The 24783-nt window shown below is 52.1% G+C and overlaps 1 protein-coding gene across 2 annotated transcripts in view; it reads right to left on the bottom strand.

Moving 5' to 3' along the window:
* SMAD6 (SMAD family member 6) overlaps window positions 1-24783 on the bottom strand; it is a 76679-nt gene that overhangs the window by 4881 nt on the left and 47015 nt on the right. The window lies entirely within an intron of this gene.

Here is a 24783-nt window from a genome sequence, read left to right as displayed (position 1 = left end):
GGCTCTATTTACACACACACACACACACACACATTCAGATACCATGCCGAGTGTTCAACACAAGATGACACGTTCTTTGCAAGAAGGCAGGCACCCCCAAACCCAGGGTCCCTCCACGTCCCAGATACAGAGCCCCACCCCACCCACCACGCCCCTTGTCTGCAGCCTGGGGTGCCACGCAGGGTGGGAGGGGACCGTCTCTTGCAGGAGATCTTTTTCTTCTCGTGGCTCCAAGGCTGTGGTCCTGCCATCAGCCTAATTAGGAACCAGCTCCTTAATTGCAAATAAATACCGGGGAGTCAGACCCGAGTGAACAACATCAAAGATGACCGTGCTCTGACCGAAACTCCTGCTCGCTACCCCCTGCTCAGGGCCTGGCCTAGTTCCCAGCCAGACTCTGGGTCCCGGCTGGGAGGGTTCTGGGGGGAGCAGGGGAGGAGAGGCGCGGTCTGGCGTGATGTCTGGGGTAGATGTGGCAGGGCAGCACCAGGCCGGGAGTCAGGAGTCCTGCAGCCAGGTGTCCTGCCTCCTGGCCCTGATCAGGCAGGCTGGCTCCTTCTCCCGGCCTCGGTCTTTCCAACTCAACAATGAACTCTACATTTCTGTGACGTCCTGAATGTTCACAGCAGATCTACTGGTAATCACCCACACTTGGAAAGCAGCTCAGATGTCCATAAACAGGAGGAGGGATGTTATGGACCGAATATTTGTGTTTCTCTGCCCCAGATTCATGCTGCAAATCCTAACTCTGATGTGATAGTATCAGAAGGTAGGGTCTTGGAGTTCCCTGGTGGCCAAGTGGTTAAGGATCTGGTATTGTCACTGGGGCAGCTTGGATCACTGCTGTGCAGGTTCGATCCCTGGCCCAGGTACTTTCACATGTTATGGCCCTGCCCCCCCCCCCCCAAAAAGTTAGTACTTTGGGAGGTAATTAAGTCATGAGGGTAGAACCTTCATAGATGGAATGAGTGCCCTTTAAGAAACCCCAGAGAGGAGTTCCCATCATGGCTCAGTGGTTAACGAATCCGACTAGGAACCATGAGGTTGCGGGTTCGATCCCTGGCCTGGCTCAGTGGATTGGGGACCCAGAGTTGCTGTGAGCTGTGGTGTAGGTCACAGACATGGCTTGGATCCTGCATTGCTGTGGCGTAGGCCATCAGCTATAGCTCCGATTTGACCCCTAGCCTGGGAACCTCCATATGCCGCGGGAGTGGCCCAAGAAATGGCAAAAAGACAAAAAAAAAAGACAGAGAGAGAGAGAGAGCTCCCTCACCCATGCCGCTATGTGACGGGATGGCAAGAATACGGCTATCTAGGAACCAGGAAATGGCTCTCATCAGACACCAAATCGACTGACACCTGGACTTCTTAGTCTCCAGAACTGTGAGAAATAAACATGTATTATTTAAGCCACCCAAATTATGACATCATTGTTTTAGCAGCTCAAAACAACTAAAATAATGGATAAGAAAAAGGAAGGCACGTCCTTACAGTGGAACACGACTCACCAATAAAAAGGAACAAACTACTGACACACATCACATCTCAGATGCATCAGGCTGAGTATGAGAAGCCAGACACAGAAGCACATGTGCTCTTTCCACTGATATGAAGTTCTTTTTTTTTTTTTTTTTTTTTTTTTTAAGAGCCACACCTGTGGCATATGGAGGTTCCTAGGCTAGGGGCTGAATCAGAGCTGTAGCTGCTGGCCTACAGACACAGCCACTCAGAATCCAAGCTGCATCTTCGACCTACACCATGGCTCACTGCAACACTGGATCCTTAACCCCCTGAGCAAGGTCAGAGATCAAACCTGCGTCCTCACGGATGCTAGTCAGATTCGTTAACTGCTGAGCCACAGGGGGAACTCCTGACATGAAATTCTTGAGTAGACAAAACTAACTGACGGTGACGTTAACCTCCAAGGAGTGGGGATGAGGGAAGTTTCTGAAGTGCTGGAAACGTGTGATAGCTTGACTGGTACAATGGGGTCGCAGGTGTCCACCTTGTCAAAAATCACCACGGAGGCGCTAAAGAGCTGTGCATTTCATTGCAGGTATGATGCCTTGAAAGAGTTACAGTGAAGAAACTGGAAATGTGCTGCTAGGCCAGCCCTCTGTGGCAGAGCTGGAATGGTCCCAGCAGGGTTCTGAGGTGGCCCAGGGGACAGCCCCTGTGTTTCCAGGCCCAGCCTCCCGGTGGTGCCCGCATTCCTGCCACCAGAGGGTGGTGGATGCCTGTGATGGGCAGGAGGAGACTGGCCCCAGGTCCTCTCCCCTGCACAAGAGCCGGCCCCTCCAAAGGCCGGCAGTCCTTCCCCTTGGCCTCTCTGCCCTGTGAGGGTGCCTCGAGCCCAACGTGTAATTTTGTGGGGGGTGCTGGGGCACCCAGGGGGCCGGCTGTAGTCTGGGGGAGGCGGAGAGAGCTGAAATCCTAAGAAAAGCCTTTAGCTTCGTCGCATCAGCAGTTTTCTGTCAAAACAAAGGGCAGGAACGTTCCTGTGTGGCTCCCCCATGGGCCACACGCTCCAAAAGCCTGAGCACACGCAATGCAGCTTGTTTTCCTCACGATTCCCCCCCCTTTCCATTGGGCCAGGCGGCCTTGGACTCACCCATTCTGGGAGGCCAACCGGAGATGTGCCCAGATTCCAGTCTGTGGTCCATTAGACTCTAAGGAAGCCAGACCCGAAGGCTCAGAACATTCGAAGGAAGGTGGGCCCTGAGTCCCCCTGGTCTCCAGGACCTGGCTGGGCTGTGCATCCTCCTTCCCTGTTCAAAGCTTCTGTGGATGCCTCATACCCTTCTTGGGCCACAGCAGCCTCTCCTGGGGATGGATGGAAAGGGCTGGCCCAGCCACACCCCAGTGAGCAAGGAAGCAAGGGCAGACCCCACTGAGAGCTGGGGAAAAACTTGGAGACTCGGAGAACTTGAGCAATTTGCCCAGGGTCACCCGGCAAGTGGGTAGCAGAGCCAGAGAGGAGCCCAGGGCTGGCTTTTCCAATCCTCTTTGCAAAGGGCCCCCGCTGGGGCCTCCTGCACCCCTGGAAAACTCCTTTCTTCTGTCCCAGGTCATGCTTATGGCTTTATGTTCCCGTCGACCAGCAGCTTTTTCATCTGAGGCTCTCAGGCCTGGGAGTAATTACGTGGCCCTGCATCTGGTTAACCTAACACCCCTTTAAAAGCCTTGTTTGCCCATTAGATAAGTAGTTTTTGTTATCAAACTTAAGGGGGAAAGAGAAGTTTCCACTTAACCTTCCTTTGTCATTTTAAGCTGTAGAAATGGCTTCAGGTTTTGCAGCAAGTCCAGAGATGCAGCATTAATTAGAAGCTCTTTTTTTTTTTTTGTCCCCCTTTGTGAAGGGAGGGAGAGACCAGCCCTTTATCCACTGGGATCCGGCAGTAAAAGCAGAGAAGGAATGTGCACAGGGCCATGTTAATGGTCAACAGCTTAGAACGAGTCTCTCGCTGAACACTTTCCAAAAGCAGGGCCCAGCTGACACGAGTTTCCTCTTATTCCCTCCCACCCACCCCTCCCCACCCCCACCTCAGCTCCAGCACCTTTGGCCCCCAGAGGAAGCCAGGTTTCCAAAAGGAAGTTCCTAATCGGTCATTACATCACGGGCGGTCTGGCCATCGCTGCCGCCCACACAGGGTCCACCTCAGGGGCTCTTTCGGCCACGGGTCTCTGGGACCAAGGACTGGGCTTTGCCATCATCCTCCAGATGGTCAACCAGCTGCTCTGCTGGGGGTGGTGGTGGTGTTACCCCCAAGACAGGGAGTGAATCAGGGGTGCAAAGGGAGAATGACAGCAAGGAGAGAAGGGACGCCAGGAAATGCGCAGTCCATATGGCCAAAATTCACGATTCTGCAGAGGCAAAGACTAAGACCCAAAGCAGGAAAGTGAACTTGCCAGGGTTACAAGGGAAATTAGCAATACAGTGGCTAGGACCAGTTGGGAGTCCCCAGCAGAGGGCTGGATTAAGAAAGAGCATGGGCCTGTGGGCAAAGCTGTTTGTACCTGAATCTCAGCTCTGCCACTCACCAGCTGTGAAACCTTGAGTAAGGGACTTCACCCCCTGGGCTTCAGTTTCCTAATCTGTAAAATGGGGATGCAACTGCCTCTGGCTGTTGTGATTAATTTCAAGTGTATCAAATATACCTGGTTCAAAATAAGCACTCCATAAGTAACAGCTATCTTTTTTTTTTTTTTTTCGGTCTTTTTAGGGCCACACCCTCGGCATAAGGAGGTTCCCAGGCTAGGCGTCGATCGGAGCTGTAGCTGCCAGCCTATGCCACAGCCACAGCAACGCGGGCTCCGAACCGCATCTGTGACCCACACCACAACTCATGGCAACACTGGATCATTAACCCACTGAGAGAGGCCAGGGATCAAACCTATATCCTCATGGATACTAGTCAGATTCATTTCCGCTGAGCCACGACAGGAACTCCAGTAAGAGCTATCATTTTTTAACTAATAGTATCTCTGGTGCACAGTCTTATCTCTCTCTGTTATTGGTATAAATTCTTTAATAGAGTGACTCAGTCTGTATCATTCATAAGGGTATTCATTTTAGGTAATAATACCTGCAATGTGCCAATGGAATTGAGAATCAAGGGGAAATCATAAAAGCAAGAGAGGACCAGTAGTAATAGTAGTGGTAGTAGTAGTAATAGTAATAAACCAGCCAGTAGTAGTAGTAATATACCAGTCTACATTTAATGAGCCTTTAACAAATGCCAGAGTATGAAATACTGTAAATGCACAGTCTCGACATACTGCTAATCCTCTCAGTAATTCCCATTTTAAGCTGCAGCTGAGCGCTGAAAGTCAGGTAGTGTGTCCACAGTCCTTGGCCAGGAAGTTGCAAAGCCGGGATTCCAGCTCACATCTAGCTAGAGACGGGGGACTTTGCATTACTCTCTCACGGTTGCAACCTACAGACTGCAAAAGCCCAGAGGCCTGCAGGGTGATGGCACAGGGACTGTGCTATACTAACCCATCCAGGTCCATGCAAGCCAGCACCTGGAGGCTGTATAAAGACCAGATGTTAAGTGGTCCTTGGATGTGGAAATGAGCGGACCCCACTACAAGCTGCCCAACTTCTGGGAAGGCCTTGGGTTTTCAAAAACCATGCAGCTATCTATGGCTCCCCATGCAGCCCTGCAAACACATCTACTTTTTGCGTTTTAAGTACAGTTTCTCCTGAGCCCCACCCCACCCCCTGCAACACAAAGAGCACCTTCTCCGTGTGCTACAATAACGCAAGGTGATCTGAGGAAAGGGCTGCTGACCCTGGCTGAGTCCCTGGAGGGTGGGAGGTGCCGGGTGCTCTGTGCTCCTCACCAAGTCCAGGAGGCAGAAGCGCCCCCATTCTCAGAGCACAGACTGGAAGTCACAGAGGCCACACAGCCATGAAGCATGAGGATCCTGACCAGATGGCCTAACTCTGAGCCCCCCTCCTCTCTGACGGGCCCTCTGTGCTGCCTCATCTGCTCCCTCCGCTCTTTTGGGGAGTCCTTGGAGCCCCTGCCGCAGAGGGGTTAAGAGGTATAGTTAGCGGCTGCCCAGCTGGGTCTGAACCAGTCTTCTCTAGGGAGAAGCCTGCTGGGCCCGGCCGGAAGGCCCTTCTTTTAGCCTTGGTGCCCTGAACCCGCTTGGCCCCATGTCTCTGGTGGAACTAAGTGGTGGCCTGGGCTGAGGTGGGTAAGGTTTCCATTTTCATCTCAGGCAGTATTTAAACAAATCCTGAAAAGATGAGCCTCTCTTGCAACCCTGACATAAAAACAAGCTTTCACCCAGGCCCTGACGCAGGTTTGCTCAGAGTCTCCTCCACAGGCAATTTCCCCAGCACCTACCAAAACCTACCACCTCCATCAGCATTCTTCTCATGCTACCAAGACTGTCCCAGGTTCTCTGGGCCCAGGGGGCTGTGGCTTTTCTCCCCAGGCCTTTGTGCTCTGTGGACCAAGCTCCTTTCTTCTTCTTCTTCTTCTTCTTCTTTTTTTTTTTTTTTTTTTTGCTTTTTAGGGCCGCATTGGCGGTATATAGAGGTTCCCAGGCTAGGGGTCGATTCAGAACTGCAGTTGCCAGCCTACACCACAGCCTCAGCAACACCAGATCCGAGCCTCGTCTGCGACGTACACCACAGCTCACGGCAACACTGGCTCTTAACCCACTGAGTGAGGTCAGGGAATCGAACCTGCATCCTCGTGGATACCAGTCGGGCCCGAAACCTACTGAGTGACAAGGGGAACTCCCAGGCCAAGCCCTCTTCTTAAAGACACTGAAGGCAGCTTCTGAAAGCCACAGAGGCTGCCATCAGATCCATCTCCATCAGAGGTGATCTTTCAGACTCTCCCCCTGAAACACTGGTGTGCCTGCCTGGCCCAGCCTGACCCTCCTCAATGAAGCCCAATGGCCTAGGCCAGCAAAGCAAAAACCTCAAAGAGGCAGGGCTGGGGAACCACTTAGACCTCTGGCAGGGAACTGACTGAGGGTGGGAGAATTCTGGTTCCCTGTGCCCTGGAAGGAAGGATGGTGAAAAGCATCTGTCTGTGCAGGGGAGGGGAGAGCCCAAGATAAGCAGCTTATAAAATCAGCCTGCATTTTCTGAGAAGGAACCAGTTTCTGCAACAAAAGGTTTTGAACTTCGCTCCCCTTCTGAGTGCTCTTTTGTTTTATCACCACACCAAGTCAGACTCCTCCGAGGGGGATGGGAAAGCTTGGCTTTTCATCTTGCCCCTGGAAAGATGCTAAAATAACACTGTTTGTGCAAGATAATGAAGCTGGGGTACCTTAATCCCCAGAAAAGAGGTGGCAGGTGGAAAGAGAGGGAACCCCCAAATCCTCCTGCCTGCAGGGCTGCACTGCTGATGGCCAAACTCCTGAATTCACATGAGTCGGGCCCCTGGCCGGTCTTCGGGGCTCCTGCCTTAGCGGAGTGCAGGTTTTCACCTCAGCCTTTAAGTGCCAGAGTTCGCTGACTCAACCCAACCTTGACTTCCCTGCTGAATCTGAGACCACAAAGAACAAAATCGGCCCTTTGGGGGCTCAGATAGGGACAGCCTGGGCACACATCAGAGGTGCAGGGAGGCCAGTGTGTGGCAGTTGGCGCTGTGCTTCAAGGAAGCCCATCGAGGGGCACGTTCCTGCCCTGCAGGCTCCTGGGGCTGGGAGAATTCGGGGCACCTCCGTTTCTCTTTTATTTCCCAAATACAATCTAAGTTTTATTGGTAAAGCTCCCACCTCAGACTTCTACTTGGACCCAATGTAAAGCCATAAAAGCAAAGTACCTTAAAATTGCCCTCAATCAGCCTGTTTCGGCAGCTCTCAGGGGCAGGAACCCACAGAAACAGTGGTGCAGAAGCATTCCAGGAGGTAACCAGGGGAGGTTACCCACAGCCTGGGCCCCTCAAATCCCCGGCCCCACCCTCCCCTGCTACTGGGATCCCTTAGCTCTGTACCTTGAACACCTCACTCTGTGTGTATTTTGTCCATCCTACTCCCTTGATCTGGACGAGTCCCTGAGCCCACAGGCAGCAGGGAGGTGAAGCAGAGCGGTGCAGAGCCCAACAGCTGTGTTCCTGTGGGCAGGTGACTACATATCTGAGTGCAGGGCGGGACCAGCTACACACCTTCGAGGGCCCAGTGCAAAGTGAAAATGCAGGGCTCCCTCTGCAAAAAGTATTCAGAATTTCAATTGTGAAAGCAGAGACTTAAACTGAGTGGAGGCCACTTCTGAGCACAGGCCCTGAGCGGGGCACACCTTGGCCACCCAGGAAGCCGGTGTAGGAACTCACCCAAAGGGTGGGGGTGGGGTTCATCATGGGCCTAACAACAGTAACTGGCACTTGATGAATAGGAGTTTCCTCCCCATTCCCCAAAAGTTTGTCAGACTCTTACTCAACCATCAAGACCCCGATGGTCACCTCCTTTGAAAAGCCTTCCTCAGTCCCTGCGTCTGAACCACCCGGTCCCTCCTCTGTGACACTCTTTGATGCTGTCATCAGGAGGGCACGAGAGAAGTGTCATGCACCTCTGCCCCTCCTCCCCTGGGACCTGGCACCCTGCAACCTGGCCAGGGTGCTCTCAACAACAGGAGCTGAATGGAATTTCACATCCGAGAAATGGGAGGGTACTTGGAAAATCACTGGGTTTTCCCCAGGTGTGAAAAAGACAGAAGCAGTGCCATTCCCATTGAATAGATGACACCACTGAGGCTCAAAGGCCAGCATATCGAGGTCGGGAGGGAGAAACAGCATCCTTACTTGCTGATCCTCATGATGCAGCCTGGATGATGGAATGCCAGGTGAGCTCGCTATGTGCCAGGCTTGTTCAGTGACTCAAAAAGAAAACAAACAAATCTCAAAACAAAACAAACAAACAAAAAAACTGCCTAAAGTCCACAGTCATTTCATCTGGCAATGGGGGTAGATTTAATTTCTCAGGCTTGCTAAGTCTGTGAGGGCGAACGGAACAGAGAGCATGGCTCTCAATGGAAGAGCCAAAGAACAGGGTGGGGAGCTGGTTTTCTTATGTGCAAAAGCTCTCAAACACAAGCCTCTTCTAACGCCAGCCTGTTGTTATTTACCACAGGGCCAGTACCAGAGACCTCTGCAAGTCAAATACGCCTGCCTTATTTACGTTAAAGACACACTTTGGGATAACCCCCCCAAATTAAAGTCCCAGGGGTAGGGGTGTTCAATTTAAAAAATAATCCCTGTATTAAATCCTTCCCTTTAAAATATTCTTTTGTAACTCAAAGGTCCAAAATCCATGCCTCTTTAGTGAATGCAAAGTCCTACATACTGGATTTTCTTAAAGTGAGGGCTGCCTACATGATTCTTATACATTTCTGGAACAAGCAGGATTGCTATTACAAGAAGCTAAAAGCTAATGTTGACTGGAGAGATCATTAAGCCACAATTAAATACTAATATTTGCTGTAAAGAACACAGTAACATGAGATTTAAGCCTTCCCTGCAAAAATGTTGCAGAATGACCCAGGGCTTAGCAGAAGCTCACCCCTGCGAACCCTCCCTGTTTGTGGCTGTGCTACTATGTGCGGCTGACTCTGTCTGAGCCGTCCATACCCAAGCTCCAAGAGGTCTGGAAAGGGCTGGCTTATTTGATATGGGGCTGCAGTCCATCCAACCCTTGAGGCTAGCAGGTGAACACAGCCCCACAGACCTGTGCCCCATGCCTCAACCCCAAGTCCAAGACTGGTTTCCAGAGCAGAAAGAAGCCAAGCTTGGGTCCAGATACACAGGACCCACAGTGCACGACTCAAAGTTAACACAGTGCACGACTCAAAGTTAACACAGCAACAATGTGAGAGCGATCATCACAACAGCCAACTGTGCTTCTGTTTGGTCTTCTAGTCTCAAGGCTAATGTTTCAGTCAAGAGGGGCACACGGCTTGTGTGCCATTATCCAGATCGTAATCCTTCATGTCTTCTAGGAAAGACAAGGGGTCCAGGGAGACACCTGGGTTGAACCCAACTGGTGGCAATGCCCAGATGCCTTGAGGGACTGCCTTCCCCTCTGGAGGGCTGTTTGTAGCCACAGGGACCTGCATGACACAGGGAGGAAGGAGCGCCTTTCCTGAATCATGGGGGAGCCTGAAGGGGCTCTTGGGGAGGGGGGCTAAATACGCATGTGTGTCTACCTGAGCAAGCAGCACACACCTGGCATGTGAGGGTCCAGCAAACCTTAGCAGAGCTTTGCTAAGTAATGATACTGCGGTCACTGTCACCCTATGGGAATCTAGCTGCTATTGGGCACTGTCTAGCCACACACCCCATCTCATTTAACCCCGAGAACAATCCTAGGAGGTGGGTAGAATCTTAACAGAGGAGGAAACTCAGGGAGGTTAAGCCCCCTGCTCGAGGTCACACAGCCAATTAGCAGACTCCGCTCCTACTCTTCTTTCCATCCCTCCCACAGAAAGTGACATGCTAGGCACCCAACTTCTAGCCTATACTAGTTCCACCAGGCGGTCGGTGCTGTCTCTCTCCCTGCCATCTCCTACCAGTGCGACTCGCGCCGCACCTCCTCCACCACGCTGGCGCCGGCCACACTGCCCCTCACCCCTGCCTCCTCCCTTCCCCATGGGCACAAATGGCCCTGCAGGCCGCCAGCGTCTGCATTCCTGGAGCACATGCCCAAGTTGGGCCCACTAAGGAGGATCCAAAGTAATGCAGCCCATAAATCATAGCCATTGTGAATTTCCCTTTTAGCCACAGGCAAAGTCAAACTTTTCCTTCCCCCACTGTAGTTAACCGCTCTTGGTTCACTGTATCTCTCGCGGCTCCGCCTGGCCGGGGGCCAGCGCTCAATTATTAATTAATCTGGGAGGTGCAGGTTGCATTCTTGGCCACCTAACCACTTCCTCCTCGGTCAGGAACTCACAGGCCAGGCCCTTTTCGTTACATCAAGCGTCTCACAACATCCCAGCCCAATCTTGTGGCCGTAGCTGCCAGAAAGGACGCTTAAAACCAGAGTTAAAAATAACAGCAGAAAACCCAAACCCCCAGAAGTGTCCTTTCCCAATTCCATCCTGCAGGGCCAACCCAACCTGCGTGCAACTGTCACGGTCAAAGCACCGCATGCCTCGGTTTCTCATCTATGAAATGGGGCTATATTCTCCTGAAACACAAGCTGCTCTGTGTGTGTAGGAAGGGATGGCCATGAGCCCTCCTCTCTCAGAATTCTCACTAGCCAGAAAAAGAGACACCAAGACTTAAAGCTAAGAGGCAATCCAGAGGCTGGTCCGGGAAAGGTGCTGCCTCTGATTTCATTTGCTCGCTTTGTCCTCACTGGCTGAAGAAGGATGACAGGCAGCTGGGTGAATGGAGGACTGGCAAGGCTACAGTCAAGTTCAGGTTTATTCATGCGGTTTGGGCGACTCTGGGGGTGAGGAAGAGGATGGAAGGGTGAGCCCCTCTTTGTCTGGGTCACATCTTTGGGAGGGCTTTGCAGGGACAGACATGCTGAGAAATGTGGGGATCCAGAGAACAAGGTGACCAACCTTGGTGTGAAACACAGCCCCCGTGACAGTGAGGTCCAGTTGTGAAACCAGAGTACAGTTCTCCGGAGACCAGTGCCAAACCCTTGGGCCAAGCAGGACCATTCATTCCTGATTAGAAATAATGCTGAAGGGTTGATGCCAATGCTAGCGGCATGAATGTCAAAGGTGAGCTGTAAGATGGGTGAAGGACAAAAACAATAGAGGGAACCTATCAAGTCATAAAAAGGATAAACATCTGTTGTGGTCGGAATGCTATCAAGTAAGTATCCTTTGGACACCTTCTCTCCATGCTCCACTGGCCCTGTACCTACCCCGTGGTAGGCCAAGCTCCCTTGCAGTGGCCCTGTCAAGCTCTGGGGACTCAGCTCCTGAGGGTATAGTCTAGGAAAGCTCTTTGAAAGCTCATGCTTTATCTACTCCATAACCTGTCTGCTTTTGATCAGATACGATCTGTCCCCCAAGCCCTCCTGTAACATCGACACTCTGTGGAGCAAGGGACACTTTTGGCTTCCCTTATCCTAAGTGCTGAGGCTCTTGGCTAAAACATGCGTACCGCCAAGACAAATGGTCGTGCACATACATAAAGTCCTATTCATTAGGACCCATAAATCCAGAGTTTGTAATAATTCCGAAAGCAGCTGGGTTGAAGTTAAGAAAAAAAGCTTTGATAAACAAATGCAAAATATAAATAAGGTTCAGGAGAACTGTTTATCCTACTAGCACTGTATAAACAACTGGCATACCAATTACAAATCGCTCTTATCTGTTCACTAAAGCAGAGCTCCGAATGACCTCTAACAGGAAACATTATCCATTAGCATCACAGTCCATGGAATTCGAAGATCACACAACTTGGTTTCTAGTAACCTTTCCCGACCGCCTGAATTGTTTGAGGCATCCCAGAGTTGTCCCTGTCCCCTTTCTGTGAATCTAGAAAGGAAGCCATTGGGCAGCTGTGCCCCGGCACCCCCCTGCCCCCAGGTCCTTCGGTGGGTGCCCGGGAAGGAGTGGTAGCCCTTGGTTCCATAACATGCCATCCAGTTATTTCTGTGCCCATGTGAAAGAAGCAGCGTTTCCTAGGGCGTTTGGCCAAGGGACCCAGCCAACTGGGGCGTTTGCACATGGGAGCAGCTGAGGAGAGGCCCCACCCCCAGTGGAAACCCCTCAGGCATCAACTGCAGCAGGGGACCCCAGGATGTTTATGGCCTCCTTGGTGTATTTCTAAATGAGCCAGGCCCCATGTTTTCTCTCTCAGCGGAAGCGCATGTCACCTGGGGGGCCCAGGGCACTGATGTTTTCTGAGAAGCAGGCAAGGTGAGGGGACCGCAGTCAGCGCGGGGACTATGGGGTGGCAGGAAGAGGCCCGGGCAAGGCTGGGAAGCCGTCAAGCTGAGAGGGTGTGTTGGTCCTGGCCCGAGAGGACAGACTGCGAGGCCCCAGAGAGGTGGGCAGAGGGCCAAGCTGGAAATACCGAGGGCTGCTCCAGCTCCAGGAGGTGGCCCTGCCAAATCGGGGAGGCGGCACTGACAGGGGAATGGCAGGTCCTGGCCGGGCGGGTCCCCAAGGCCACCGAGTCAGGAGCAACTGCCTGTGTCTCTGGGCACGTGGGGGCTGGAGCCCCGCCAGGGAGACCCAGAGCCGCCAGCTTCCCCGGGGTGCCCCTGTCCTGGCGCTACCCTGTAGCCCACCTGCCTACGAACAAAGGAAGGCCGAGCCCCTCCAAGTGGCACTGACCTTGAGCAGGGGGTCAGGCTCAGCCTCCAGGCCGGAAGACCGTCCTCTTCCCTCCTCCTCCTGTCTCATGGTTCTGGAGTTGCCCGGCAGAGCCCTCCGAGACCACCGTCCTGTGGCTACCGCCCTCGGCACATTCCAGGCATCTTCTGGCTCTCCAAGACCCTGACAGCACCCACTGGGTGACAGAACCGGCCTCAGAGGGGCCTCCAAGGCTGGTAGGGGCTTCTCCACTGTTCCCCTGAGAAAGACTTAAGGGGCAGGGGAGCCAGGCGTGCTGGCGGATGCATCTGTTCCCTCTCCCTACCAATTTCTTCATACCCCCCACCATGGGCTTCAAACACTGCGGTCAGGTACGACCAACAAAAACACAGAGGCTGGGGCTTGCCATGCTCTTGCATCCCGACCACAGATGGACGTCCTGGCACAGATACCATGGGTCCTGTCATTGACCCACAGTTTGACCAGAAGGATCTTCACCCCTTTGTTTGGAATCTGAGCATCCACTTGGTTTAACCCTCTCCTTCCTGACAGCCTTTACCATAAAACAGGCAGACCGACCCACATATAAAGAGCCACCAGGTCTAGGAAACCATAAGGTTGTGGGTTTCATCCCTGGCCTCATTCAGTGGGTTAAGGATCCAGCATTGCTGTGAAGCTTGGATCCTGTGTTGTTGGTGCCTGTGGCGTAGGCCGGCAGCTACAGCTCTGATTGGACCCCTAGCTTGGGAACCTCCATATGCCACAGGTGCGGCCCTAAAAAAGACAGAAAAAACAAACAAACAAACAAAAGAGCCACCAGGAACCACATACTGGCAGGTCGCTCACGCCAGAGTCTGGCTATCTCTACCTTCCCAGAGCGCTACCTCCTGACCGTTCCCACCCAGCCACGAGAGCGGCTCTGCCTGGGCCTGGAACATGTAGGGCCCCACCCTGAAACCCTGAAAGCAAATTCCCTGAGGGGAAAGAGTGGGTAGGATGTTTTCAAGAACCACTCATTGTGGGTTTGGGGTCCAGCCAACAGAAGTGCGCTGAGAAGCAAGAACAGTGTTTGCTTACGAGGTGGGGCTCCTCTCTCATGCTCACTAAATGCCTACTGTGTGCAAGGGTACACCAACCCAGGCTCCCCGGAAGAAGAAAGAATCCCACGGCGAGGGCCTCGCTGGAGGCTGAAGGGTGGGAGAGGGGAACGGTGATGTCAAAGGAAATCAGAGGCTCTTGTTTCTGTAAACATCATCCCTTCTGGTCAGTTCCAAGGTATTTTGTGGGCTACACACACATATTTTTTTCCTCCAAACTGAAAGAGCCCTCCCTAAGACTTCCAGTCTGAGGGGAGTAAAAGAAATAGCATAAACATTCTTTGCAGCTGGCCTATAGGAGGTGAGCACTAGCCTGGGCCTGTAACTAACTGCAAGCCTGTAAAAAAGCCCTAATGCCCACCAGTTCCAAGGGCATTTCCCTGCTCCCAATTCAAAATGCAGCCTGGCACCCGGGAGATCCGCCCATCACCCCAGTGGGTCATGCGAATGTCTCAGAGTTGAGGGTGAGGGGGGCCACGCCAATCTGGATTGGTGGAAAGTCAGAAAATTACAGGATGCTGGAGAACATTCTAAGAGCAAGAGCACACTTATTTCAAATACAGACTTGGGAGCTCCCTGGTGGCCTAGCAGTTAAGGATCTGGCACGGTTACTGCTGTGGCACCAGTTCAATCCCTGGCCAGGGAACTTTTGCATGCCGAAAAACCAAACCAAGCCAAACCGAACCAAAAAAGTTAGGGGAATCTAAGGGATTCTTGGGGAAGTGCTCAACATCAGAGTCAGAGCTCATTTAGCCCAACCTCCTCCCTTTACAAAAGAGGAAACTGAGGCTCGGAGAGCAGAAATCACTTGCTGGAGGTCCAGCAGCCAGGCCCAGTCTCACAGTTAGGGCTCTGTCTCTCAGGAATGACTTGGTCTTCAAAACCACTGGGCTCAAGGAACAAATAATCCTGATGAGTCTGGCCCACATGAATTATTTTTGCAAAAGGGTCTGTTTGTTTGTTCTTGTGGGTAGCAGGGAGAGAGTCCTTCCTCGAATGGCTGTCAGAACGACTCCCCGCCTCTGCCTGAGAAGTGACCCGCCCCGGCTGGCCGGCACCACCACAGACTCTCAGGCAAAGGATGTGCGTTGCAAAAATGGGGCAAAGTTTCCTATTCTGAAGATAACATTGTAAGACACAGGAAGTCTCCGAGCAGAGCCTGCGTTTCCAGAAGGTCTCTGCACACCCATTTGCAACCACTTCCATTGTACCGGGTTCCTAGAGATTCAAGGCTGGGGGATGGAGATGGCGGTGGGGGGTGGGGCGGGGGGGTGGGGGAACAGTGCTGGGAAGGGACAGCAGCTGTGGCCCAGGAGGTAAGGGTCCAGAGAGGGCTTTCGAGGCCCCCAGCCTCACTGGGCCTCCCTGCAACACAGACCCCTCTCCGAAGCCTGCTTCCTCCACCAAAAAATAAAAGGGTTGAAAGAACCAGTGTTTCCCCTGCTTTGGGCCCTGGTGTCCTGATTCCCAGGCCCCGCCCCTGGAGATTCTGATTCATGGGTCCTGGGTGGAGCCCTGGAATCTATGTTTTTCACAAGATTTTAAGAGGCCCCTTTTCTGGCTGATATGTCACAATCCCACGAGTAGAGGGTTCAACAGCCTGGCACAGCAGTGAGTGAGCTGGCTTCCTCGAGGGAGAAATGACAGGGGCAGGAAGGAGACCAAACAAAATCGACTTCCTAGCATTAGACGGACGTGGCGGTCCCAGCCGGGAGACCGGCAGGGAAGGCGACACTCTGGAGCCACCGCGGATGGCCCTGACTCAGTGCGTCTGGGTGTGTTTGAGGACAGGCCCTTGGGACAGTGCGCACCTCCTCATGGGATCCAGTAACAAGGCCCTCAGCTCAAATTCCAGCTCTGCCACTTCCTAGCTGGGCATCGGGGACGAATGGCCTTAGCCTCCCTGGGCCTCAGGCTCCCCATCTGTGAAATGGGATCAAGAGCACCCAGGACAAAGGATCATGGGACAGGGAACTTACCGTACTAATAGCTGACATGTCCTGCAAGCTCACCATGTGCCAGGTACCTAGTGCCCACAACAGCTCTGGGGGGTAAATATTACTAACTGCCCATTTGATGGACAAGGAGGAAACTGTGGCCTCCTGACACATCCAAGGTCACCCACTGGTGAAGGGGTGGTGCCAGGATTCACTAATACACAATCTGACCCCTCCACTTCTGGTGGGTGTGCAGCAGGCAGGGAGGCCCTCTCTCCCTGGATGCCGCCTTCCACGCAAAGTGCTGCCCAGCACCTCCAGAGTGCACAACGCTGACCTCCTGCAGGGGCTAGGGGACTGGCCACAGGTCTGTGCTCAGAGCTCCAAACCAGGGGAAGAGAGGCCACGACCACAAAGAATGTTATAAATGAGGGGCACCTAGGGGAGAAGGATGCTCAGTGCAACATCAGTGGAAGGATGGGATGAGGGGGAGGGAAAGTGGGGCTCCAAGGCTGAGGGACGGCCCAGGCAAAGGTGCATAGGCAGAAGTCAAAGTGGAAACAGTTCCCTGAGGCCAGATCACAGGTCATGGAAGAACTCATGGAGAAAAGATGGTCTCAGCGGGCAGCTAGGGTTGAGCCCTCAGGGGGGCTATGGGCACAGGGAGCCACGGAAAGGTGGTAGGCAAGGAGGGTGAGGTCCAGACCAGTCCTCCCCTGTTTCATGACCTTGAGCTCGTTCAGAGAGGGGACCCTGCCTATACCTGGGTGTGATTAATACTGGGCCACAGGTGGACCTTCTAAGTGGGGACCCTAGAATTACAGCAGCACGCAATGCGGAAGAGGCAGAGTTTTTTTTTAACCTCTTCATTTGTCAAGCCCATTTAGAGATAAGACAGACTAGTCTACTTAAATAAAAATCCAAGAGGTGAACAGGACCTGGCATACAGTGCAGCGGTTCAAGCATCTGTAAATAAATATACACATCTCGACATGTTTGCAGTGTTGTTCCTAATTGTCTATCGGATCTGCCAACTTCTGAAAACACTGCACCATAAACTCCCATTCTTTGGGGGGGGGAGCTTGTAAAATTCCCTTTTTATTTCTATCCATCTTTGATTTAGAGATTTCAAAGCTATGCTGTGAGGATATAGCAAGGGTCTTTTTTTTTTTTTTTTTCAGGCCTCACATGCAACATATAGAAGTCCCCAGGCTAGGGGTTGAATCAGAGCTGCAGCTGTCAGCTACAGCCACAGCCACGCAGGATCGGAGCCACATCTGCTGCCTATGCCACAGCTCCTGGCAACAGCAGATCCTTAACCCACCGAGCGAGGCCAGGAATCAAACTCAGATCCTCACGGACACTAGTCAGGTTTGTTACTGCTGCGCCACAACGGGAACTCCTCTATCAAGAGTCTTGACTATTACATCCTCCTGACTACTTGAGCGTTGATCCATGTCAGGGGTCAGCCAGAGCCAAATTCAGCCTGCCACTTGTTCCGGTACCTAAAGTTTTACTGTGACTCAGTCACGCTGCCCTGTGTGACACGTTGTCTGTGGAGCAGTGGGACAGGGACTGAACAGCCTGCAAAGTGGAAAATGTTTATCTGGCCCTTTGCAGAAAAGTCTGCCAACCCTTGAGCTTTGTAAAATTTGCCTCTTTGTTCCTTGTAATGCTCTTTTGCCTGGAATTCTATTACCTCATGTTAATACTGTTGCACTTGCCTCTCTTTGTTGAGGATTGACTCTCTGTTCCCCCACCCCATGCTCTTTAGTTTCAACCTTCCTATATGGTTTTGTTTAGGTGTATCTCTCCTGGAAATCCAGCATATAACTAGATGTATTAAAACCGTCTGAGACATTGTGTGACATTTACTGTCACCAGCGTTCGGACCTGCTGTGTTATTTTTTAAATCTACCCTGTTTGTTTGTTTTCTTTCTCTTTAAATTATAGTTGATTTCATCAACCATGCTTTGTTGCTGTTTTCATCTTGCCCAGTTGAACGGTAGTTAATTCAGGAGGGGAGGGGGATGGGGTAGAAAGGGAGACTCCTGCTTTACCAGTATATTTGGAGTGTTATATGGAGCGGCTGTAACGATATTGCTTGTGTGACAACATACTACTTTATATGTAGCACTGAAAAGGAGAGTGTTAAAGAACCAAGGGTCATGAACATAACAAGGATCCGGGTGATGAATTCCAGTTACGCTTTCCTTCCCATCACCTCCACCCGCAGACAGACACACAGACAACAACTTCACCTAAAGGGGGTTTATACAATGTGGCTTCAAGGAGGGTCCCCAGCCCTCTCAGGCAGCCTAACCAGAAGCCAGCCCCTCTGGACCTTGGGACACTGCTCCCTGAGGTAAGCCAGCATGCGAGGCGGCCCCCCTCCCTCCCTGGCCATCTCTCTGTCTGCAGAGGGCCCGAGCCCCAGTGCCCCGGCCCATTGCGTTCCGCCCGCGGCTCTGTTGTCCTGCCAGCACTTCCTTCGCAGCTCGGTGGACATTCCGGCAGCCAGGGCGTGTGTGCGGAATGCGGCGATCAGGCCGGCCCAGTGCCCTCCAGCACTGAACCGCTGCCCCCGCACTCCCTGCTGGCCCCACCTCCAGAATTTCCTTTAGCCCGCTCCAGAGCTCAGAACTTTGGAGCCAGGCAAACCCTTCAAGAGACTGGGGGCGAGGCCCTGAAAGGGGCCGGGATCAAGATGCACCAGCCCCAACATGGGCAGTCAGGGACAGACTCACACTCGGGGGGGCTGGACCCCCCTGAGGAGCCACCTGGAGCCATGTCCCGGATTCAGGCTCTGCCCCTGGCAAGTGCCTGCCATCTCTGGGCCTCTGCCCTGCTCAGCAAAATAATCTGCCTGCTCTCTCCCGACTCCACCTGAGTCCCTGTCATTCTGGGTGACTCCTGGTTAAGGAAAGGGGGGCTGGAGAAGGTCCCCAGTGGAAGGGAAGGGGCGTGTCCTGCCCTGTCTGACACGGATCCTGGCACCCACAGACACCAGGTTCACTAGCATGTCACACCTCTCCTCCCGTGTCCTCCCGTGGGGACCGGAGTTGGCAGTATGTGAGGATGTTATAAAAGCATTCCCTGGACACCTGCTGGGCTTCAGGCCAGACCTTCTCACACCAGCCTTCACCATTAGATCCTCACAGCAATTAGGAGACACGGACTCTCTGCGACGGTGTAACAGATGGGGAAACTGAGGCTCGGGGTGAAGAAGCAATTTACCCAGGTCACAGAAGCTAGTCAAGCAGCAGAAGCCCTTCCCCAGAACTTCAAGTCTCAGGACTCTCGGTGGGGTTTTCTCTACTAGCCGTGGCTGTCTCAGGTCGACAAAAAGTAGAACTTCCCTCCTTGTACATGAGAGTCAAATCCAAAGCTCGGGGGCGGGGCGGGGGGGGGCGGGGGGAGGAGGAGAAAAGTCTCTTCCTGGGGTAAGTATCAGCTGAAACGGCCACAAGGCAAGACCCCCCTGTCATTCCCTCTCGCCTCTGTCCAGAGGACCCAGCTTATGCCTCAAGCCACTATGCTCCTAATCTGCTGTGTGACTTTAGGCAAGTCACTTCCCCACTCCGAGCCTCTGTTCCCTCAAAACAAGGGGGCTGGACTCAAGAAATTCTGGTGTCCCTTCAGTCCAATTCTACCCATTACTAAACCTGACTGAGTCTCCTCTGGAAGAATCTGCTGTGTACAGGACCCCTCCCCTCTGTGGGTATGTGGGATGGAGGAGAGGGCAGACGGAGCAATGGAAAACAAATATTTTCAAGGGAAGGGAGTAAACACCACTGTTGGCATGGCAGGGCCAGTGGAGCTGCTGAACTAGAATCCTGAAACCGTTAAAAATAGGAAAAGAAACGGTACAGTTCACATATTTTGCAAAGCTAAGTTAAATCAACATCTGCAAAAAATATCCCTGTTAAACGGAATAGCAGGATTTCATTAAGTAAATTGCAAGTTGGCAAAAATTCTGAAAGAAAGGGGAAAAGCCACGGGCTGGCCTGTAATTTAAACCTTATTTTAACTGTGACAGCATGACTGCAAAGGGCTCCATTTCCAAACGAAAGGAAAAAATAAAATAAAACCTAAAAAAAAAAAAATTTTTTTTTTTTTTTAAAAGGGCCTCCTGCACTCTCAGGCACAGCCCTCCCCCTAGCTTCCATGGACCCACAATATTTTCAGTAATTATAACGTTACCTAGTTTTCCCATGGATATAACAAATGAGGGACAGAGAGAGGGGGAGGTGTGGGGAAGAGGGAGGAAAAAGTGAGCACACAGACAAAGTCACCATTGTCACCTCTAATTAGGTTTTTTTTACCAAAATGGCTTGAAGCACAGAACTCTGGGAATCTTTTCCTTCCTCCAGGAGGCCTTTCTGTTTAACCCCACTGTGGGTTTCCCTGGCTGGAAGCCCCTTGCAGAGGTGGGGGCCAAGCCCAGCCCTGCACAGGGAGGGGGAGATTACTGCCAGGCCCCTGCTGCGAGGGCGCTGCTGCTCACCCAGCCCCTCACTGTGGGCAGGATCCTCCCACCACCCCGAGCCTCAAGCCTCAGTTCCTCATCCCACAAAGGGGGTGATAACAGCAGCTGCCCTGCCCAGGCTAGTGCTGGGAGATTGGTGGTGAGCACCTTGCAAACCACAGAGCACCCACAAAGCACTGTGGGTTCTTCCACCTGGAGCCCAGGTAGAGCCATTTCTGCAGGTAAGCAGATGGCTGCAGTGGTGATTTCATGGACTGGTAGGCCATCATGGGCACAGTCTTGAACACTCCGGACACTGCCCTGCATCCTCCATGTAGCACCCCATCCTCCCGCTTTGGGGTTCCCTGGGGCATCATCCAAGGATGACCTCAGCATAATAATATTCTCATCATAAGAGACTTGAACAGGAAGGAATCATCTGCTTGGTTCTTAACATTTGTTTTCTTATTTAGCAGGGGAACACTCACCGCCTCCTCCCACCCCCCGCCATATAGCATCTTACTGTTAATCCCAGGACCTGAAACAGGTAAAAGTACAGCTACTCCAGCCTCCGTGTTTTGGAGCAGCACCTGAAGGGTTTGAAAAGCAGAGATCCAAGTTGTCTCCTTTCCTCTCCTGATACAAAAGGGGGAAACTGAGGCCCGGCAATGGTGGTTTGTTGATTTTGGGGTGGGTGGGGACTCCGGGAAGTATGACCTTGCATACTTGACACATTGACAGGGCCTGTGAATCTGCGAGGGCCTATCTGGCACCTTCCTCTGTGCAAACAAGAATTTCTGTTAAGCCTCCCAGGCTGGTGATGACTCCTCACTGTGAAGATCACCCTCAGAGCTGGGTCATGACCTCCACAGTCCTAAGGAGCTCTTGAAGAGTAAGGACATTGCTGGAACCAATAAAGAGAGCATCTTTCTGTACATGTTTGATCAGCTGCCAGAGTTTCAGGAAAATCCAAAGATAGACACAGTGTGCAGTCCTTATAGACCCAGAGAGGGAAAGGAGCTTGCCTAAGGTCACACAGCAAGCAAACAGCAGAGGGGGAATAAAGCAGCCCACCCCTAGCTCCAACTGAAGTTTTACTTCTTTGGTGAGACACACAGCACCCCTAAGCCACAGAGCTGTCTCTGTCCCCCAGCTCCCCACTGTTGCCTCTGGGAGCCATAAGGAGTCTCATCTTGTCCTTTGTGCACTGCTGTCTTAAGTGGACTTTTTTTAAAACAATGAGATCTTTTTCTTTTCTTTCTTTCTTTTTTTGTCTTTTATCGTTTTAGGGCCTCACCTGTGGAGGTTCTCAGGCTAGGGGTCTCATCAGAGCTGTTGCTGCTGGCCTACGCCACAACCACAGCAACGCAAGAACCAAGCCACGTCTGTGACCTACACCACAGCTCACGGCAACACTAGATCCTTAACCCATTGAGCAAGGCCAGGGATCGAACCCTCAACCTCATGGTCCCTGGCTGGATTCGTTCCCTGCTGCACCACGATGGGAACTCTGAGACCTTTTTCTTTTTTAACGTAGGTTTTGTTTTGTTTTTTAAATTAAAGTATAGTTGATTTATAATGCTTCAGGTATACAGCAAAGTGATTCAGCTATCTATCTATCTATCCAGATAAATTTTTTTTCAGGTTCTTTTCCATTATAGGTTACTACAAGATATTGAATATAGTTCCCTGTGCTATACAGTAGGTCTTTGTTAATTACATATTTTATATATAGTAGTGTGTATTTGCTAATCACAAATTCCCAATTTATCCCTTCCTCTGTGGTAACCATAAGTTTGTTTACTATGTCTGTGAGTCCATTTCCATTTTGTAAATAAGTTCATTCATATCCTTAAATGGACTTTTAACCTCTGCACCATTAAACCGACGTGTGACTTTTCTCTGAGCTTCAGTGATCCCACTTGCAAAATGGGGATTATAATCAACTATACTCCCCCCACCCACAGTAGTTATAAGGATTATAGGAGACACTTTATATAAAATGCCCAATGCTGTGCTGAACAGCTAGTAGGCACTTACTCTGAGCAACCAACCCTCTAATGCCTACCACAGAAGGTACACATCTGGTAACGTCATTGCTGCGGGACTAAAAATAAAGTGAGCACATGCACTTATTGAGCTCCTACCGAGTACTACTGGTTGAACTTCACATGAGGGATGTCAGTGAACCGCATGTGTGTGTTCGTGTGCCGGGGAAGCAGAGTGAACCCCTGCATATTGCAAACTGCAGCCAAGTCCTTTCAGCAGCGCAAGGCCTTTTTGCAAGTATGAGTTTGAGCACCACCCCTGCCTTGATTAAGGAGAGTGTAAGCAAGAGGCCACTGAGGCCTCTCAGGAGGAGTGACTGAGTGAGTCCAGAGAACACGAGAGTCAGATGGGAAAGAGGAGGGATGAGAAATGTCCCCCGAAACAATATTGCCCATTCATGAAGCACTTCCTACATGCATTTTTTTTTGGGGGCGTTTTAAGGGCTGCACCTGCAGCATATGGAGGTTCCCAGGCTAGGGGTCAAATCAGAGCTACTAGCTGCCAGCCTATGCCACAGTCACAGCAACGTGGGATCTGAGCCACATCTGCAACCTATACCACAGCTCACAACAACTCTGTATCCTTCACTGAGCGAGGCCAGGGATCAAATCTGTGTCCTCGTAGATACTAGTCAGACTTGTTACTGCTGAGCCACAATGGGAACTTCCTACATGCATGTTATTAACTCAGGCCCCTGAGGTAGGACTCCTGTTATCCCCTCTTTTTATGGAGGGGGACAAATAAGCCTGTGACCACCCACAGTGTAGGTGACAGGGCTGACTTTGACCCCAGAGCTTGAACTCCCAGGAACCCCACGCATTGCCTCTCAGGCTCTCTGATGGTGAGGGCAGGCAGTGCCAGAAAGCTGAATGAGGAAACGGGGCCCCAGCATCCCCAGCTGGGGCTCTGTCCCTCAGCAAGACTCTGTCCTCTCAAATCTCCAAGAAAGTAATGAAGCCCTTGCAGCAAGTGTTGAAAAAAAACTCTTGTTTCCTCCTCAAGCTCATGAGGCTCCTTGGGGCTGGAGGCCCAAGTTGTGCAAGGCAGGGAACACATAACAGGATCTCGTCAGCCAAGATCACACCGGTGGCAGGTTACAGGGTCCACCGTGGTCATTCCCTGCCAGGTATCACCAGGCTCTCTGGCCCAGACCTGAAAGCGATGTGACTGTGAGCAAGTGGCTTTCCTTCTCAGAGCCTTGAGCTTCCCATTGGTGCAACAAAATCTTGAGCTGAGTGACCCTGGGATGTTTTAGGCCCATTAGGCAGGACCCTTTAAAAAGGGCACCCAGAGAGCTGGGAGGGGAGCAGACATGCAGAGGCCACTTTGGGCATACCTGCTTGGCCTGGGTGCATGTCGGAGGATCTCCGAAGGAGCCAAGGCAGGGGGAGAGCAGAGGTGGAGAGATGGTGCCCGAGGCTCTGGCAGCAGGGAGGAGCCCCTGGGACTCCTTGGAGAGGCCGGACCCCGCAGCTGGGGTGATACACAGGCAGGATGCAGCTGGGGCTGCTGGCACCCAGGGGGGCAACTGAGATCACCAAGCCCCCTCCCCCCATGGAAACGTCATCTTACAGGACCACTCAGCTTCAACACCTTTTGCAGATAGATCTCTCTCGGATCCTGAAAGTGCTGGGAAGGTCTGATCAGGCCTCCAAACCTTTGTGGCAGCAGTGTGGGAGGCTTCGGAGAGGCGGAAGGAAGACAAGGGCCTTTAAGACCTGCTTCAAGTGACCCCAAACACGTTATCTCCCCTCTGGGGCCCAGGGACATCATCTGGAAAATGGCACTAAGTCAGTAACCTTCCCAGGGCTGCTGCTGTGAGAATTCAACAGGACGATACACACAAAGCAGGACTCACGTGGCACACGTTTCACATGCCACTGTCATTCCCCTGCACCTTTTCCCTGGAGTGTCCCTCACTGCCCCCTGCAGGGCGAAATGTCACCCCCTCCATGAAACTTTCCCATACTCACCTAGGCAACCCCTGCTGGAATCCCAGAACCACCCATTCAGATCTTTATAATAAAGATTTCTGTAGGCAATTCTTTAATTAGATGTCTACTTAACACCAAACTGTGAGCACTGAGGGAGGAGGCTAGGGCTGGAGGGGTGACAAACTCAAAGCACAGAGGTGATAGGACTCCTCGCAGTGACACAGCAAGCCGAAGCCAGAGGCAGTCTTGAAGCCCAGCCTCTGAGCACAAGTCTAGGACTCGCTCCCCAGAAACCTTCCCCCTAGCAAGCAAGTCTGTAGCCTATCAAAAAGCAGGGAGGGGAGTTCCCATTGTGCCTCAGCCGTAACAAATCTGACTAGTATCCATAAGGATGCAGGTTAGATCCCTGGCCTCCCTCAATGGGTTAAGGATCTGGCGTTGCCGTGAGCTGTGGTATAGGTCACAGACACGGCTCAGATCTGGAGTTGCTGTGGCTGTGGCATAGGTTGGCAGCTGCAGCTCTGATTTGACCCCCAGCCTGGAACCTAAAAGA

Source organism: Phacochoerus africanus, chromosome 2 (assembly GCF_016906955.1).
Source record: "Phacochoerus africanus isolate WHEZ1 chromosome 2, ROS_Pafr_v1, whole genome shotgun sequence".
NCBI lineage: Eukaryota > Metazoa > Chordata > Mammalia > Artiodactyla > Suidae > Phacochoerus > Phacochoerus africanus.
Note: the sequence above shows the minus strand (reverse complement) of the source record. Positions and strands in the feature narration are given on the sequence as shown.